The sequence below is a fragment of the Orcinus orca genome, chromosome X (assembly GCF_937001465.1).
Source record: "Orcinus orca chromosome X, mOrcOrc1.1, whole genome shotgun sequence".
Lineage (NCBI taxonomy): Eukaryota > Metazoa > Chordata > Mammalia > Artiodactyla > Delphinidae > Orcinus > Orcinus orca.
Genome location: NC_064580.1, coordinates 14,957,744 through 14,975,519, shown reverse-complemented (window position 1 = coordinate 14,975,519; position 17,776 = coordinate 14,957,744). Strand labels below are relative to the sequence as shown.

Here is a 17,776-nt window from a genome sequence, read left to right as displayed (position 1 = left end):
TACAGTATCTCAGGCACCACCCTAGACCCACTGAATCAGAATCTCTGGGTGTAGGGCCTAGGAATCTGTATTTATTTATTTATTTATTTATTTATTTTTGCGGTACGCGGGCCTTTCACTGTTGTGGCCTCTTCCGTTGCGGAGCTCAGGCTCCAGACGCGCAGGCTCAGCAGCCATGGCTCACGGGCCCAGCCGCTCCGCGGCATGTGGGATCTTCCCGGACCGGGGCACGAACCCGTGTCCCCTGCATCGGCAGGCGGACTCTCAACCACTGTGCCACCAGGGAAGCCCTAGGAATCTGTATTTTTACAGCTACCCTGGGGATTCTGATGTGTAGTCAGGTTTGGAAGTGTTCTGAAATGCCCCCCTCCCCTCAACTCTCTCTTAGGTTGGGTTACTTTGAAGTGAAGTCTATGATGGGGATTCTTATTCACATGAAGTATGGAGGGGGTACTCTCGGTGGAGGGGGCACAGGGAAGCAGGATGCAGCTGGGGGGTGGGCACGGGACTCGACAAGGATGTGGCCTCAGCTGGAGATGTGGTTCAGCCTGATCCCGCAGGGAGCTCTGTAATACAGGTTACATCACTTGGCAGACAGCAATTCTCTGGGGAAGGCGGCTGTAGCCTTCAATGGCCAACACTCCCAGCAGCTGGAGGAGGAGTGCGCCAGCTGATAAAGGAGATACAGGCAGGGCACCAACAGCAACCACTTCCAACTCCAACCTGCTAGACTGGAGTGGAGCTGGCCTCAGTACGTTTGTGGCTTTGCTCTTCATGGACACCTTCACGTCTACACTCCCCTTGCCGACTTGGCCCGAGTTTACCTTTTACACAAGGGTCTTGGAGAAAAGTGTAACCTGTAGGAAGGTTTTCAGAATCCAATACGGTCCTTTCAAGGATCGGGGCGCCTGAGTGGGCACACCAATTACCAATGCATCTGCTGGGGTTATCATTTGCTTGCTAAGTTGCACCAGGAGCTGGCCCAAAGTCAATATCCCAGAGTCCTTCTCATGAGTTCCAGCCATATTCACTCATATGTTCCCCAACAAGCCACTCAGGGACTCCAGACACCTGGCGGTCCGTCCCCTCTCTCTTCTCCCCTGACAAATCAAGATGCAGGCTACGGAGCTTCCTCTGGCTTGTTCTCAATGACTCCTAAATAGGTCAAATCACTCTGGAGACCGTCCAAAAGCTAATTTTGTATTCACCACTGACCTGTTTCTTTCCTCTGGTACTTCAGGAAAAAGTTGGGTGAACGCCTTTTCTCCTTGTTTAAGTCCCCATCCCCTGGAGCGAAATTTGCTGCCCAGGCCACCGTGATGTCTTCAGAGCTACTGCTACCTGGTCAGTGGATTGCTACCCAAGCTTGCTCGCTGCCCATCTGCTGGGTTCTTGTACATATGTGCACATGTGTGGAAAGTTAAAGGCCCAGTAGGCCCCAGTTGGAGCTGCCTGGCCCCAGAGCTGTTCGGTCCCCACCAGGCTTAACGCCAGGGTCTGTGGAAGGAGTCCTTACCACGTGGTCAAGAAATGGGGAGCATCAATGATAAAGCACACCTCAGTTCCCCATGTCTCAGCTGCCAAGTGCAGTGTACGCAGCGCTCCATCCCCCTAAAGCGCGACTCAGTCTCTGCTCTCATCAAGGACGTGCCACCATTTTGTTTCTTATATTGGAGCAGGTTTCCAGGAAAGGAAGCAGAGGAGGGAGTGCAGAGTGAGGAGTGCTAAAAAAAAAAAAAAAAAGGGGGGGGGAGAATAATATGTTTTCCTTTTGTGGTTCATTCAAATCCAAGTGGAAGCTCAACACTTCCAGCAAGTCTGGAGCTAGGAAAATGAAAAGCCGAGGCCTGGCTCGACTGTCTCTCCAGAAGCTGCTCTGTGGCAATGCCTTTATTTAATTGTAACATGTCAGTCTCCCTCTCGGTCTCATCCCAGATTTCATCACTTGTTTTGTTTTGAGACATTTCATTGTTTTTCCTTTCCTTCATAAACTGAGAACTCTGTGCAGCTGAATCTGCGCGGCAATCTGGCCCTACCAGAAGAACGGAAGTCCTGATTCCTAATAGAGCTCTCCTCGCTCTGCCCACGAAATCTGAAGCCACCATGTCAAGTTTCCTCCTGGTAATAATATAATGATGATAAAATGAATATTCTATTCATTCAGCAGATATTTATTGAGCACGTACTAGGTGTCAAGCATTATTTTACATGCTTTGTATGTGCTATTGCAGTTAATTCTCACAACTATTCTATGAGCACACACTCACCATCTCCCATCACTCATATCCCAAACCCAACTTAATAATGAGGCAAGACCAGGGTTGAAATCCCAGCTACCCACAGGAAATACCTGTCACTTGCTTTGCTGAGTGTTTCAGGAGGAACATTTATGTGCAGATGGAGCTGTGTGTGTGCGTGTGCGTGTGTTAAGTCCACGGGTGTGTGCATGCATGGGTGGCTACATATGCACTCCTATGGAAAGCTCTCCCTTGAGCCCGGATAAGTGCTTCCCATTCATAATAAAGTTGAAAACAAGACCCCAACCTCCTTCACCTTGCATGGCTCCCCACTGCTGTTTCCACAAACTGGGAAGGGAAAGCCACTAACATACCACTCTGGCAAGGCTGGGCCTCACCCTGGGCCTGAGCTGCCCCTCAGTACCAGAACCTTCTACTGGGCAGGGGCTCCAGTTGACAAGAACAATTATCAAGTACCTGGATCTCCACAAGGAGTCTAGGATAAATGCATACAAATGCAAATGTTTGGGGAGAAGAGGCCAGAGTCTGTCGAGTCACAAGTAGGGCCCCCAAGTTTCCATTCTGGGTCTCTTTACCTTTCACGCTGGCACTCCCTCCTCCTCTCCGACCCCCTCGCCTTACTGAATCAAAACTAACCATTCCTGGGCTTCCCTGGTGGTGCAGTGGTTGAGAGTCCGCCTGCCAATGCAGGGGACACGGGTTCGTGCCCCGGTCCGGGAAGATCCCACATGCCGCGGAGCGGCTGGGCCCGTGAGCCATGGCCACTGAGCCTGCGCGTCCGGAGCCTGTGCTCCGCAACGGGAGAGGCCACAGCAGTGAGAGGCCCGCGTACCGCAAAAAAAAAAAACAAAAAACCCGAAAAACTAACCATTCCTTACTTTGATCCTTCCCAGCTCCAAAGTGAAAACACCTCACAATGGTTTAAGCATTAGCCTTTCCTACTGAATTTGCATTTTAATAGCAATTACAGGCCTAATGCTGAAAGGATAAACCTGAAAAGTCAGCAGGTGGAAGAGAATGTGGGCACGGAAGGGGAGGAGAAACCAGTGGGCTTTCTATAGTTCTAGAACTAGCTAACGCTTCACTTAAGATTTCTTGGGGGATCTGAACAAAAGCAAAACTACCCAGGAAGGGGAAAGAACACTAAAATGGTCTTAAGAGCAAAGATCATTCAGGGACAGAGAGAGAGCATTAGATAATCTCCAAGGTCCCTAATAGTTCTAACATTCTGATTTAACTTTTTCTTTCTTTTCATCTTTTTATGACTCTGGCTCCTTAGTGTTAAGTGCTGAAGAAAAGACTTGGCTTCCCCAAATCCAGATGTGTTCAAGATGGCGGCACAACTGTTGTCGTAGGTAATTCTTGACCCTAACAGTTGAGTTTATGAATTGAAAGGCATTTTGTGGACCTGGAGACAGGAAAGTTAGGCCACCCAGTTCCATAAGGAGCCAGTGTCATTTCGTGTGAAATCACTTCAACCAGAATGGTGCTAGCTTTCACTGAGCTCCTGATGGACGTGAATTAAGTTTAGCTAGTCTGGCTACCTCAGATAAGTAAATTCCAGAAGCTTTCCAGTTCCTTTCAGATTTATGAGAAATGACATCATGCACTCAGATTCAGGATTCCTGAGTGAGTCCAACACTAGGAGAATGGATACGATGGAATGATAAAACTGGCTAAAAGCTTAAGTAGTCAACGTGGGGAACAAAGAACATGTGAAAGAGAAAAAAGTCATTTTTCTCAGTTGCTCACACAATGACAGGAATCCAAGCCCCGACCAGCCACAAAACTTGCAGTAATGGGACCAAATGGTTAGGCTTGGAATTCTAGTCTTTTTCATTTGGGGAGTACACGTAAGAGATTCCCCCAATGTGTCAAAGGGGGTAGCTTTTCATTCTCCTGAATTTGAAATGCTTTGGAGAGGATGTATCAATAATTCACAAACAGAACAAAGTCTTGACTTTCTTTGGCTCTCTCCTCTGAGCCTTGTTAAATTACTTTTGCTGCCTCTGAGTTATAAGATGCTAACCTCGGGGCTGCATCTTTACCCTGAGTCCGTCTGGCCTGGAATTTCATTCCATTGCTTTCTTTTACCTTTTGGAAAGCACACCAATGCATGAAGACAGGAAGACCAAGGGCCAGCAAACCTGCCCTAACTTTCTGACACTGATGTGGAGTTCATCACTGAGAACTTAGCGAAGTCTCCAGGGTTTGGTTCCAACAAGCACACCAGCCTAAGGCCCTCATGGTGGCATCCCATTTAAGCTTCCGCCATGTCCAATCAGAGAGAGATCCATTCCAGGGCTGGCCGTGCCCAGCAGCATATGTCACAGCTGCATCGGTAACAATGTGAGATTATTCTACACACGTGAAAACGTCAAACGAGAAGGTCCTGGAAGCCAAGCCGAAAGGGAATCTGCCACTGCTGGCTGTGGCTGCAGGGGGCCCCTCCCAATCCCAGCTGTCTGTCAAACATCCTAACCAGCCTATGAAGAAACCCGCTGTGGTGCTAGCTTTCTAGAAGAATAATGAGAACGATTAACCTTTCCTAACCAGGCTTCTAAGCACTGAAAGAACCGCACGATGGGAAGAATAAGGGAAACAGAGGAAAAGCTGAGATCTGCTCTGCCCAACATGACAGCCACTAGCTATATCTGGCTATCGAGCGCTTGGAATGTGGCTACTGTGAATGAGGAAATGAATTTTTTTTAATTTATTTTATTATTTTTATTTTACTTATTTATTTATTTTGGCTGCGTTGGGTCTTTGTTGCCGCACGCGGGCTTTTCTCTGGTTGCGGTGAGCGGGGGCTACTCTTTGTTGCGGTGTGTGGGCTTCTCACTGTGGTGGCTTCCCTTGTTGTGGAGCACAGGGTCTAGGTGCCCAGGCTTCAGTAGTTGTGGCATGCGGGCTCAGCAGTTGTGGCTCACAGGCTTAGTTGCTCTGCGGCATGTGGGATCTTCCCGGACCAGGGCTCGAACCCATGTCCCCTGCATTGGCAGGCGGATTCTTAACCAGTGCACCACCAGGGAATCCCCTGAATTTTTTCTTTCATTTAATTTTAACTTGAATACTCACACTCCAGTTGTATTGGAAGAACTTGAATATGAACCTTCTTTTTCAATTTTTGTAGAACTTCATGAAATCTAAATACAGATCAAGTATTTTGGATGCAAATTTAGCATCTAAATTGAGATGTGCTATACATGAAAATACACCCTGGACTCTGGAGACTTAATACGAAAAAAGGGTGTAAAAATATGTCATCAATGTTTTGTATCAATTTTATGATTTGATTTTCATATGATGTTTTGTTGATTTTGTATGCTGAAATGATACAGAATATTTTATAATTATTGGGTCAAATAAGATACATCATTAAAATTAGTTTCACTTGTTTCTTCTGCACTTTTTTAGGCGGCTACTAACATTTTTAAAATATGTAAGTGACTTGAATTGTATTTCTAATGGTCATCGCTGACTCTGAATGAATAAAATCAAAACATTCCAAATCACTGCATGTAAAAGTATGGATTATAAGTCAAGAAGAAAATATGAGTTTTTAATCAGCTAAAGTGAATTAACTCACGGTGGTTTGGAGTAAGTTAGCAAAACCCCTCAGTGAGTGGGCCAACTCGGGGGCGCCGGTTCACTAGAGGTTTCCATGCTAAAGCCGGGCTGGCTGGCGTGTTCTACAACAGTGGTCCTCCAGTCTTGGTCAGGGGACCCCTGGGGGTCTCTGAAAACCTTTCAGGGAATCTGTAAAGTCAAAACTATGATCATAATGATACGAAGACATTCCTTGCCTTTTCTGCTCTCATTCTCTCCTGGGTGACATGTGATACCATACCAGCTGGAATGCAGAAGCAGATATGAGAATCCGGCAGCCTTCTACTAAGCCAGACTTCTATGCAAGATATTTGCAAAAAAAAAGGTAAAAGAATGTCACTCTTCTCACATTCGTCTTGGAAAATATAATCATTTTTCTTCAAAATATTTTATTTATAAACATGTAGTACATATAATGTAGAACACGTACTTATTATTGTTAATTTTGGAATAAACTACCAAGTAAATCTTTTTTACTTCTCAGTTTTAATTCCTAATAAATAAATAAAGATTGATATTAACTCATAAGAGCTAAAGCTCTTTGGGGCCCTCAATAATTTTTAAGAGTGTAGAGGCGGGGGCTTCCCTGGTGGCGCAGTGGTTGAGAGTCCGCCTGCCGATGCAGGGGACACGGGTTCGTGCCCCGGTCCGGGAAGATCCCACATTCCGCGGAGCGGTTGGGCCCGTGAGCCATGGCCGCTGAGCCTGCGCGTCGGGAGCCTGTGCTCTGCAACGGGAGAGGCCACAACAGTGAGAGGCCCGCGTACCGCAAAAAAAAAAAAAAAAAAAAAAAAAAAAGAGTGTAGAGGCGGGACTTCACTGGCGGTCCAGTGGGTAAGACTCCGCACTCCCAATGCAGGGGGCCCGGGTTCGATCCCTGGTCAGGGAACTAGATCCTGCACGTCGCAACTAAAGATCCCGCATGTTGCAACTAAGACCCGGCACGGCCAAATAAATAAATAAAAATAAATTTTAAAAATATATATATAATTTGCAAATATTAAAAAAAAAAGAGTGTAGCGGCATCCTGAGATCCAAAACTTGGAGAACTGCTATTCTAGAAGGACTTGGTAGCACGTGCTGCTGACGGCCCATCCCATATCTCCTCGCCCACCTCGGAGTCCTCCGGCAGTTGCTGTGAACACTTTCCCACTCAAACACCTGGTGCGTGCCCAGGAGGACGAGGAGAGCGTGCACACCGCTGAGGGGCCGTCTCCGCCTCATGGGGACTCCCTTCTTCCTTCCTGGAGAGCCAACAACACTTGGCGGGGGCCGTACAAGAGAGGTTCCCCTCTGCCCCGGCACCGGGACTCACGTGGAGCGCTCCCAGTCACCTGGCCTCTGGGCTCAAGTCTGCCGCCCGCTCGACCTCTCAGACCTTCCCTGAACCCGCAGCTAGCAGGACCACGACACCCATCGTATCCTACGTCTGCCCAGATCCTTGTGGCTGGGCCACCACGGCCGCTCAGCGGCATCTCTGCTTCTGCCCTGGTCACCCCCTGTGCCCCAAAAGCCTGGAGACAATGCCCGGGCGGGGACACGTGCTGCCTCAATCCTGTGCACGGTCACACCATGAAGTGACGTGACAGCTGCCCGACGTTCCACAACAAGATTCCATTCGGAAGTCCTGACTCCGGTCTGGGCTGGAGGAGGGAACGTTGCTTCGGGATGACCGCAGACCCAGCTGGGAGACTGTCTTCATCACAGACAGACCCATTTTCTCTCTTCAGCTACTGAGAAACGTTTGCCCAGACGCCAGGGCGCATACGCATTCGAGGGCCTTTAGGGAGCCCTCGACTGGGGATGGATCACTGTGTGCTGGAATCTGCTTGCCGGCGGCTTCAAAGCCAAGGTATGTTTTCTCCTCGTATTCCCAAGACTTTGAAACCTCTCCTGGCCTCAGTAAATGAAATTCGGGAAGCGGATGGAAGGGTGGAATGAGGCCCATGGATTGGGGCCTCCTCACGCCTTCACCAGAGCCTGAGGAATTCAGATGTGCTCAGTCAGACGGCCAAGGTTGGAAACCGAAACAAAGTGGGAGGCTTGTGTGTGTTTTTAATTGAAGCTGAACAGCTGCAGCCCACCCAGCCTCCCCGGGGCCTCACGCAAAAGAACAAAAGCTATTCTCTCTCAGGTACTGATGGCTATTATACCAGCTCCGACTGCCAGTTCTGGAAGAGGCGACTCGCTTCACCCTGAGGGCCGAGACAACTTACAATCAGAAAACGCTACAGCTCAAAGTACTCTTCAATCCAATCCCCTCATCTTAGGGATGAGCTAAAGAAGCCTGGATCACGCAGCTAGAGGGCGCCAGAGCTCAGGCCTCAACCCAGGCCACAGCCAGACCCCAGCGGCGCCTGACTCATCGGTGGGGTTCAGGCCGTGAGCCATCCTTCGGGGCTCGTTCCTTAGAGCTGCAGAAGAGGGATGAACCAAGCAGCAAGACCACGTGAGGGGAAGGGGGCGGTCTCTGCGGAGAAAAGTCACCGGCTAGAAGCAGCGTGGAGACCAGAAGAAGCTAAGATGGGGGCAGACCAGAACCTCATACCAAGCCAAGTCAGTCAGAGAAAGACAAATACCGTATGACATCACTTGCGTGTGGAATCTAAAGTATGATACGAATGAACTTACTTACAAAACAGAAATAGACTCACAGACATAGAAGACAAACTTACGGTTACCAAAGGGGAAGCGGGGGGAGGGATAAATTAGGAATTTGGGATTCACAGATACACACTACTAAATATAAGACAGACAAACAGCAGGACCTACTGTACAGCACAAGGAACTATACTCAACATCCTGTAATAACTATAATGGAAAAGAATCTGGAAAAGAATATATATATCTCTCTATATTGTATCTCTATATAAGATATATATATATATATATATATATATATCTGAATCACTTTGCTGTACACCTGAAACACTGTAAGTCAACTATACTTCAATTAAAAAAAAAAGATGGGGGCAGACTAGCTTGGAGAGGCAGAAACGACCCTTCAGCATCTTGAAAAGGAGATGGGCGAGGAAGGCAAAAAAAAAAAAAGTCAGATGTGACCTGAAATCAAGTGGCTGGGGTTCAGCATCGGACCTCGAACTTCCTTCCCTTGTGTCCCTCCTCTTCGTTAACGTTACGTCTGATTGCTTCCTCAGAATGCGCTCCTCTGCTCTTGGCCTAGCCACATGTTCAGCTGTCTCCTGAATATCCCCTGCCGGCAAGGCTACGGGTACCTCAGATTCGCCACGTCCAGGACCCCTCAGTCTCCCGTGCACAGCCTTTCCTCCCCAGGGTTTCCCGTCTCAGAGGAGAGCACCCCCATGTCTACATCCACTGCCCAAGCCAGACACCTGGGAACGCCTCAGTCCCCACATCCTATCTATTTCCGAGCGCCGTGAATTCCATCTCCCAGGGAGCTCTGAAACTGGCTTCTCCCTTTCACAACTTCTGACCGTCCCGCTACGAAGGCCTCCACTGGGGGCTTGGGGCGCGGCAGATTTTGCACAGAGCAGCCGATGTGACGCTCTTCCTGAAACACGCAGCTCATTTCTCCCCTCCGCTTACAGTCTTTCTCATGCCTCCCACTGCCCACAGGCTACAGTCCAGATTCTGGAAACAGCAAGCAAGGCTCTCCGCAAACGGCCCTCTGCCTCCTTCTCTCGCCATCATTCCCTTTGCGTTCCCACCCCTCCTCCTTCCACACCAAACACACTCTCTGTTCCTGCCACTCCAGTCGTTTTCCTAGTCCTTGACAAGCTACTCTCTACCCTCAGGGCCACATAAAACCGTTAGCGTGTCCCTTTGCCTAGAATGTTCTCTTCCCTATATGGGTGGCTTCTTCCTGTCATGCAGGCTTCAGCTGACATGTCATGGGAATCCCTGTTTCCCAGAGGCCTTTCTCACCACTGATGGAATCTTCCTAACCTGGGCATTTTCAATAACGTTGACCTCTTTGGATTTCTTTTCACAGAACATTATCTCCATTGGACATTTTCTTGTGTGTTTATTGTTGGTCTGTCCCCCACTTGGAGCACTGGGCCATTCTTTGTCTTGTGCGCCACTGTGTCCCAGCATCTGGAAGCAGGCTCTGCGCCCTGGAAGAAGCTCAATAAATGCCTGGCAAATGAATGCATGAAAGTGTAACATCAAGATCTGTCCTGGGCCTTAAACAAGGTGACTTGGCTCTAACTGCTACTTGTATGTTTGTTCGCAAATGTATTCACTAAGGGACTTGGGCCGTCAATTAACTGAGCTCCAGCTCTCAAAAACTCATGGCGGCTGAGAAAAATGAAACTGAAACTAGGTCCCGCTCTTGTTTCTAATACAGTACCGATTTGTGTTTTGACTGATTAAGCTGAAGTCAGTTTACCTCCTTAAGTTTCCTCTTTTTAAAAAGGAAAAAGTCTATCCAGCCTGTCTCACTTAAGTGGTCTGAGGACCAGCTCATGAAAATCCTAAGACTACTGCTCGTCCCTGATAAGGAGAATCACATTGTCATTCATTGCCTCCATCACTCAGTCAACAGCACGTACGTGCCAGGCACTGGACAGAATACGGGGGGGGGGGGGCGGGGGGCAACAGTGAGGCAACTTGAAACAACCTCTGCCATTTCATGTGGTCCACAGGGGGAAGAGAGGCGAGCGAGACATTACCAGCCAGTGAGGTAAGAGTCTGATGAAAGCACATGGGCGGTGACAAGACCACAGAGTGGGAAGCATGGGAGACAAGCAAGCCAGCCATGGCTGGGAGTTAGGAAAGTCTTTTCAGAGAAAAAAAAAATGGAAGCTAAAACCTGAAGTCCTTGGTAATTCATATGGATTTCTGCACCCTCCCCACCCTCCTCTGGGGAAGCTGCTTACCGAAATGATCAGTTTCCACTACATGAAACTGTCCATGGTTGCATCTGCTCCAAATAAAAGGTTGACTCAAACCGGAAAATCCCAGTGACCATGTGGCTTCATTGGACATGGTGATCAAAGAGCCACATGGCTCATTGGTTACGCATTTTCACAACCTACCGTTCCACACCAGCAACATGCTCTGCCTGTCCCACGCGCCCCTGAAAGCTGTGGAACGCGTATAAAGAGAGCATCGATTCTCTGCTACAACTGTAAGAATATGAGTCACAAACCCCCCATCTCACTGGCTTTATACAGCAAAATTCAATTTCTTGCTTATGTCACACTCGAGACAGTTCAGCTGAGATGCTCTGCTCCATGCAGTCATTCAGGGAACCAGACGCCAGTACTGTGGTCCCACCATCCCCCAGGGGCCTGGGGTCCTCCACCAGATTCTCTGTTCCTAGGTAATGGGCAAAGGAAGAGACAGTGTGTGGAGGATGGAAAGGAAAGATTTTAAGGCCAGGGCTGAAAGAGGATTCGATTACTTCTGCTCACATCCCATTGGTCATAACTCAGTCACAGGGGTCCATCTAACTACAAGGAATGCTGGGAAATGTAGTCTATCTCTGTGTCTGGGAAGAAAGGAAAATGGGGTTGGGTGAACACCTAGCATTGTCTCTGCCACAAGGACACTTAACAGTGAGAAAAAATACAGACTGGGTCAATGCAGTGAAAATAGAGCGGTGGCATTGTGCAAACCAAACCATTAGCCACTGACCACAAAGAATTAAACCACGAGTGACTGCTTTTTCCAGTTGGTGAGTTAATCCTGCTTACTCAAAGCATTTTCTCTTCCAGTTGACAACTGGAAGCAAACAGTTATTAACTGATGAAAATATTTTTTCCATCTAATGCACAGGATGTAACCCTAAAAATGTTCACGTGTATAAAATTAGTAGACGAACAAAACGAATGCTTGGCCGTATTCTCAAGAGCATACCTGACTCTGTATCTGATCACTTTCTCAAGGGATATTTATTAAATACGTCAAGCCAAACTTAAGCCTGCACATTACATGTCTATATGCCAGAGTGAACACATAGAAGGCCATAATTTTTCTCGGCCTGTTGCAAAAACCCAGCACAAATAAACACACTTAAACATACATGGTTCTCTGAAGATATCTATTTGTACTTACAGAAACAAAAGTTTGCAGAGGACCTTGCAATCTTCTGATGAAAGTTGCTCTCTAAGCACAGAGCATTATTTGATGTTGGAACAAAATCACGGAGCAAGGTGAAAGACCGGAGATGCTGGGAAGAAGCCAAGAATTCATGATATAGATTTGGCTGTAACTGTGCCCAAGAAGTTTTCATATTGGCGGCACTGTGCTAACTTCTAAAGTAATAACGATTAAATCTACTGACGACTTACATATCATCAACTCCTAAACAAAGCCAAAAAAACAGATAGCTCCAAGGGCAAGAAATGTGTCAGCAACACACCATCACAGATCACAAATCCAGACCACCCTCAGGATGGTTATTTGGATATGTAATGAAATAATTGACAAAAGCGATTCCGAGGGCTGTGACTCAAATGTGTCAGCAGAGCTGAATGGCTCAAGTTCACGGAGCGTGGTAGCACAGAGGCCTGCACACATTTTTCACATTAAGGAACAGATGGAAGCTGTAATTCCCGCCATAGCTCAAGGATGCCTTGCACCCAACAGCAGCAGATAATAAGCTCATTTGGGGAGAAATTTGCCATTTTCATGCAAGAGCTCGACAAACTACCGCTGAAGTACTCATCCGACTGTGGACGGCACAGCTCCCGGAGGGAAAGAGACGCTGCACCTGTTTCAAAACCCTTAAGGGTCTAGAGTCACTTTAAGTTTCCCCATCAGAGCCAGCCGTGGGGCCATGCCTCACACTCACAGAATTCTGGGGAAATCAATGCCTAACCCCGGTTTCCTAGTATAAATAATGCCGAATGCTTTCACGGCTTTCCATGAGACACAGCGGCTAGATACTGGGTGAGGTGACACACCTCATTTTCCTTTGTTCCAGAACATTTTTGCTCTCAACTTTTCACCCTTTAAATTGGTCTCTGGGGTACCATTCAATGGGAAACTTGAAGGAAGAGGAAAAGATATATTCGGCTACTTTGGATTTGGAAAATATGCTGTTTGGCTGAGAAAGATGTTTTCCACATATTTGATCACTCCAAAGCAGTTCAGCACTGAAACTTCAAATATGTTCTAATCCGATAAAAACCGAGAGCATCGAAAAACGTGTCATCCCAGTGCTGCGGACGATAAAACATGCGATCGACACGCGCTGTCAGACGCTGGTGTAGACCTCGACTGCACAAGGAAGCACAGATCAGTGTGGTTGTGTGGGCCAGCTGCTGTGTAGACACAGACCCCAATCCTCAATCCAGCCTGGCCGACAAGCCTGGGAATTACACGGGTCATTTCACCCCTGGATTTTCAAGGGCTTCATCAGCAGAATCCTATTACCTTTCAGGGCAGCCCCAGGAAGCCAGCAGGCGGCAGGCCCCAGTTTCATGAAGAACTTGGGGGCAAGGCTGGCTAATCGGAGTTCTTTAATAGCTCGCTCCCTCACATTTTTCTTTTTTTTTAAATTAAGCTGTAGAAGAGGAATGAGCAAGATGACACTCAGGAATCTTTGTACCCGAGGGCCGCGAGTCTCAAAATGGTAGCCATTCGCCACATATTCGGCTACTGAGCATTTGAAATGCGACGAGTGCAACTGGGGAATGGAATTTTAAATTTCTATTTCATTTTAATTAGTTTAAATGTAAAAGCTGCTGTTAAGTTCACTTACTGGAAAAAATTTAAACACATTTCGAAGAACGTGGATATATGAGTCTACTTTTTCAACTGTGAATTTTATGAACTCTAAACACAGATCAAGTATATTCTGATGAACATTTAGCATGTGCACGAAGATGTGTTGTAAGCATATAATGCGCATGGCGTTTGAAGACTCAGGACCAAAAAATGTGAACCATCTCATTAATAATTTTTAAATAATTGTTGCATTCTGAAACAATAGATTTGATGTATTGGGCTAAATAAAATATATTATTAAAATTAATATCACTCCTTTTTGCTTTTCAAGTTTGAGTGGTAGAAAATTTTAAATTACATCTATGGGGACTTCCCTGGTGGCGCAGTGGATAAGCCTCTGCGCTCCCAATGCAGGGGACACGCGTTCGACCCCTGGTCAGGTAACCAGATCCCACATGCATGCCGCAACTCAGGAGCCCGCGTGCCACGACTCAGGAGCCCACGCACCGCAACTAAGGAGCTGGCGAGCCACAACTAAGACCCGGCCCAACCAAGTAAATAAATAAATAAATATTTTTAAAACATTACATCTATGGTTCGCATCGTATTTCTATGGGATGGTGCTACTCAAGAGTAGCAGTGGATGCTAACCCCCCTTTACCTCCCACACTGGGCTATCGTTCACTCACTCAGTTCATTTATCAAGCTCTCCTTAGGGCCTGGCCACTTGGTAGATGCTATAGCAGGGCCCAGAGACAAATGAGACATCAGCCCCAGGCTTGCAGTCTAGTTGTTTCCATGAATGTAATTAACTAACTAGGTTGTTTTCTAGTTAATTATTTCAGGTTGAAATAAATGCTGAAATTGAGCTCACGTCAAAGGGCTCCAGAAGTACAGGATGAAGACTGATGAGTGGAGATCAGGGTGGGCTTTCCACGCGGTAGCGTGTAGCATGCACCTTGATAGACAAGGAGGATTTTATCAGTGGGGAAGGGGGAGGAGGCATCGCACATGATGGAAACAGCCCGAGCCCAGGAAGGGATGTGGGTTAGTGCACCGTGTGTTCAGGGAATGGTGAGGGGGTAAAGGAGGGAAGTCCTAAAGGATGAGGTTGGAAATGTCCAAAGAGGCCAGATGATCAAGAACCAGGTACACGAAACGAATCATTTGGGACCAGTGTGGTTTTCGAAGATAGGAATGACAGGCTCACGGAGATCAGAGCATTATTCCAAGCGATACATGTCTGCAGCCTGCCCTGGGACTGGGGAAGGAAAAATGGCAAAGAGGGGGCATATTGCAAAAGGCACCGTGGAGGAAAACCGGGCTATCGTGGCAGTAAGGGAAGAGAAGATGGAGTTAATGGTGGTGTTGCGAAGCAAGATCAAAGAGCATGGGAGGAAGAAAACATTTGACACAATGTGTAAAAAGGCAGCACTGCAAACTCTTTGGAAGCAAGCCTGGGTTAACACAGGACACTGATAACAGACCCACAGACCCGTGTATGCCTAGTGCTGGCCTTGGCTGTTACCAAAAACTTTTATCATACAACGAAGATGGGAAATCGCCAAGGGGGGAAAATCTTCTTCTTGGAATTTCCTGAGTTAATTTTCAAACAGGAGGGAGCATGAGTGTAGACTGTTGACACTTAATACGTGAAACACGGGAAATAAAACAAACACGTGTTGAGCGTGGCTGCAAGAGTCCTAACAACACACCTATAATCAGTTGAAAGTCAAAGCTCTGCCCTTGGAAAATGTAACCCACTGTGATGAAAGGATTATGTAATTTTTGCGGGGTCAAAATTATCAGAGGGATTGCTTGTACAAGTGGAACAGACACCAGTTGCCCCGGCCGCCCACTCCCACAGCAACAGGAGCTCAGGTTTCAAACGCGAGCTCTTGGCCGAGCCCTCGGGCAGAGGTTCTGTGCTTTCAGATTGCTTTTGGCTTGAAGCGAACGCAAGCCCCTCCTGCTCTCTGAACCAATTCCAGCGTTTACGGCTGAGCCTTGTGGCCCCTGGTCTGCTGACCATGTGGGGAGCTTCAAAGTCTTTTCGATGTGATTATTTGTTCTGTCAACAGCTCCATGCCTCTGAAAAGTGAGGGCCACTGCCTCTAGTGATCACTCATCCCCTCTCTCTCCCCGTATCACTTCTCAACAAGGCAGACCTTCTTCTGGAGAACGCTCAGCATTTTAACAGCACCTCGCCACCCCGATCAATACTAACTGATACCAGGCGTCTCTTTTAATCTCACAAGAACAAACCGAACACTGTGTTCCTGTTCCCACCCCCCAAAGAAAGTGCATACGGAGCGAAAGAGGAGGTTTACCAGCAGATAAACCACAAAACCATTCATTAATTCCATTTCACAGGAGCTCTGGGAGCTGAAGCTTCTTTCGAGTTTACCCATTATTTCTAGTTGTCTTCAATAGACTCATTGGTCAGAACGATCCAGACGACCATTAGGCAAAGTGAAAGTCCCAAGAGCTTAACTTGGTTCTTCGCATTTACCCCACTGTCACAGTCAACCTCAAAAACTTCTTTCAAAGGACATCTTGAGAGGAACTGAACGACGCCAATGTCCTGCGGAGGGGAAGGGTCTTCTATTAGGGGAAATTATGAAACAGAAGTTGGGGGTGCTTGAAACATGGACTTGCGTTGAAGTCAGACATCAGGGAATCGTTTTGCTCTCACTGCTGTGCCTTTAGATGTGCCTTCAGAAACTCAGTTTTTCAAGCTCAAAAAAGGGGGCTGGAAAATGCTGCTTTCATCACAGGCAAAGGCAGAAAGAAAGAGCACTTGTTCCACACATGTAACAATCAGAACAAGTACAAGGTCTAAAGGAAATGAAGCCAGGTCTCCAAATGAACCGCATCTGGGGGAGTTATTACTTTGAGTAAAAATGGCCATTCAGATCTTGATTCTGGAATCTGGAAGCACTGCAACACTACCGTAAAGACGGAGAGTGAGACTCCGCCCTCACCAGCCCCTTAGCACCGGCAGTTTTTGGTTCAATGTCATTATCGTGCCATTCCTATGAGACGTGTGCAAGCGTGATGACAACACTGGTTACTTCTGAGAAGTAATCACTCAATACATCTATACGGCATACCTATTACCCACATGCAGCTGAGGGGACGCATCTAGTCGGGGAGATGAGACACGCACATGGGGGAAAGAATGACTTGCAAGGCTGCGTCTCAGGGTAACCAAGGGAGTGGTACAGGCGGTTAGAGCTGTAATTTAAGGGGAGATCACTTCCAGCTGTGGAAGCCCGGGCTGGCCTGGAGAAATGAGTAGAATTTGGTTGGTAGCGACAGAAGGCACATAAAACATGGGAAACAATGGCCAAGAAATGGGAAGATCCAAGGCATTTCCAGGGTGCAGTGGAGAATGGCACAGCAGTCTGGGCATAAATATAGATCTACTTTTCCATCTGTAAAATGCGGATAATAATTACCTTCCTCGTCGGATTGCTGTGAGGATTAAATGGGATAAGATGTAAAAAGTGCTTTGCATGGGGGCCGGTACAGGAAAAACACTCAACACATCTGGGGGCAGAAGGGCAGTGGCAACCAAAAGGAACAGAGAAGGCTGGGAGAGATGTTTCCAAGGGAGACCCGTCAGGCCCTAGCTGCACATGGGGAAGAAAAGGACAGGGAACACCAAAGGTGGCTCTGAATTTTCAGGTCTGGGAAGTGGGAACATGGAACCTGGGGGAGGGGGCGGAAAGGGTGTGTTTCAAAGACCTGGTGTGTCTATTTCAACAAGATGAATAACCATGTTTTCAAGATAATAACAAGCGCCCAAAGCTTCACGGGGAAATACACAAAGTAAATTTGGCGTCCGAGTCCATCTGATTTGAATCCCTGCTATTTGCTCCAGCTAGGTGATGCTGGGTACTCCGGAAAAACTGTGCTGTTTGAAATTTTTCATAATAAAATACTGGGGGCAGGGGAAACAGTGCTAGAAGAAACTGTCGTTGAATCTCATCGACCGACCACGCATCTATGTCCTCCTGAAACTTCAATTCTAGTTTACTTCCCATGCACAGGATCCGAACAGCAATGGAGACTGACATCATTTGCTTCCCTGACAGTTCTCTAACTGGCCACGTCTATGCGCCCTGAGAACATACAAATCTGGCAAGGTCCCCTGCTTGACGGCTGGACAGTGTAGATTTGAAGATCCCTGCCTTTCACCCCCAAGGGGACACACTCTTTTCACACATTCACGTAGAAACCAAGAG

The 17,776-nt window shown here is 47.4% G+C and overlaps 1 protein-coding gene and 1 long non-coding RNA gene across 2 annotated transcripts in view; one reads left to right on the top strand and one right to left on the bottom strand.

Annotated features, from left to right (window-relative positions):
• The window catches only part of NHS (NHS actin remodeling regulator), a 349,404-nt gene that overhangs the window by 115,165 nt on the left and 216,463 nt on the right, over positions 1-17,776 (bottom strand). The gene's annotated exons all lie outside the window — the stretch shown is intronic.
• Positions 1,624-6,338, top strand: LOC125963053 (uncharacterized). Its single transcript, XR_007474818.1, has 2 exons — positions 1,624-2,121; positions 3,538-6,338. It is a non-coding gene; the product is annotated as an uncharacterized LOC125963053 (long non-coding RNA).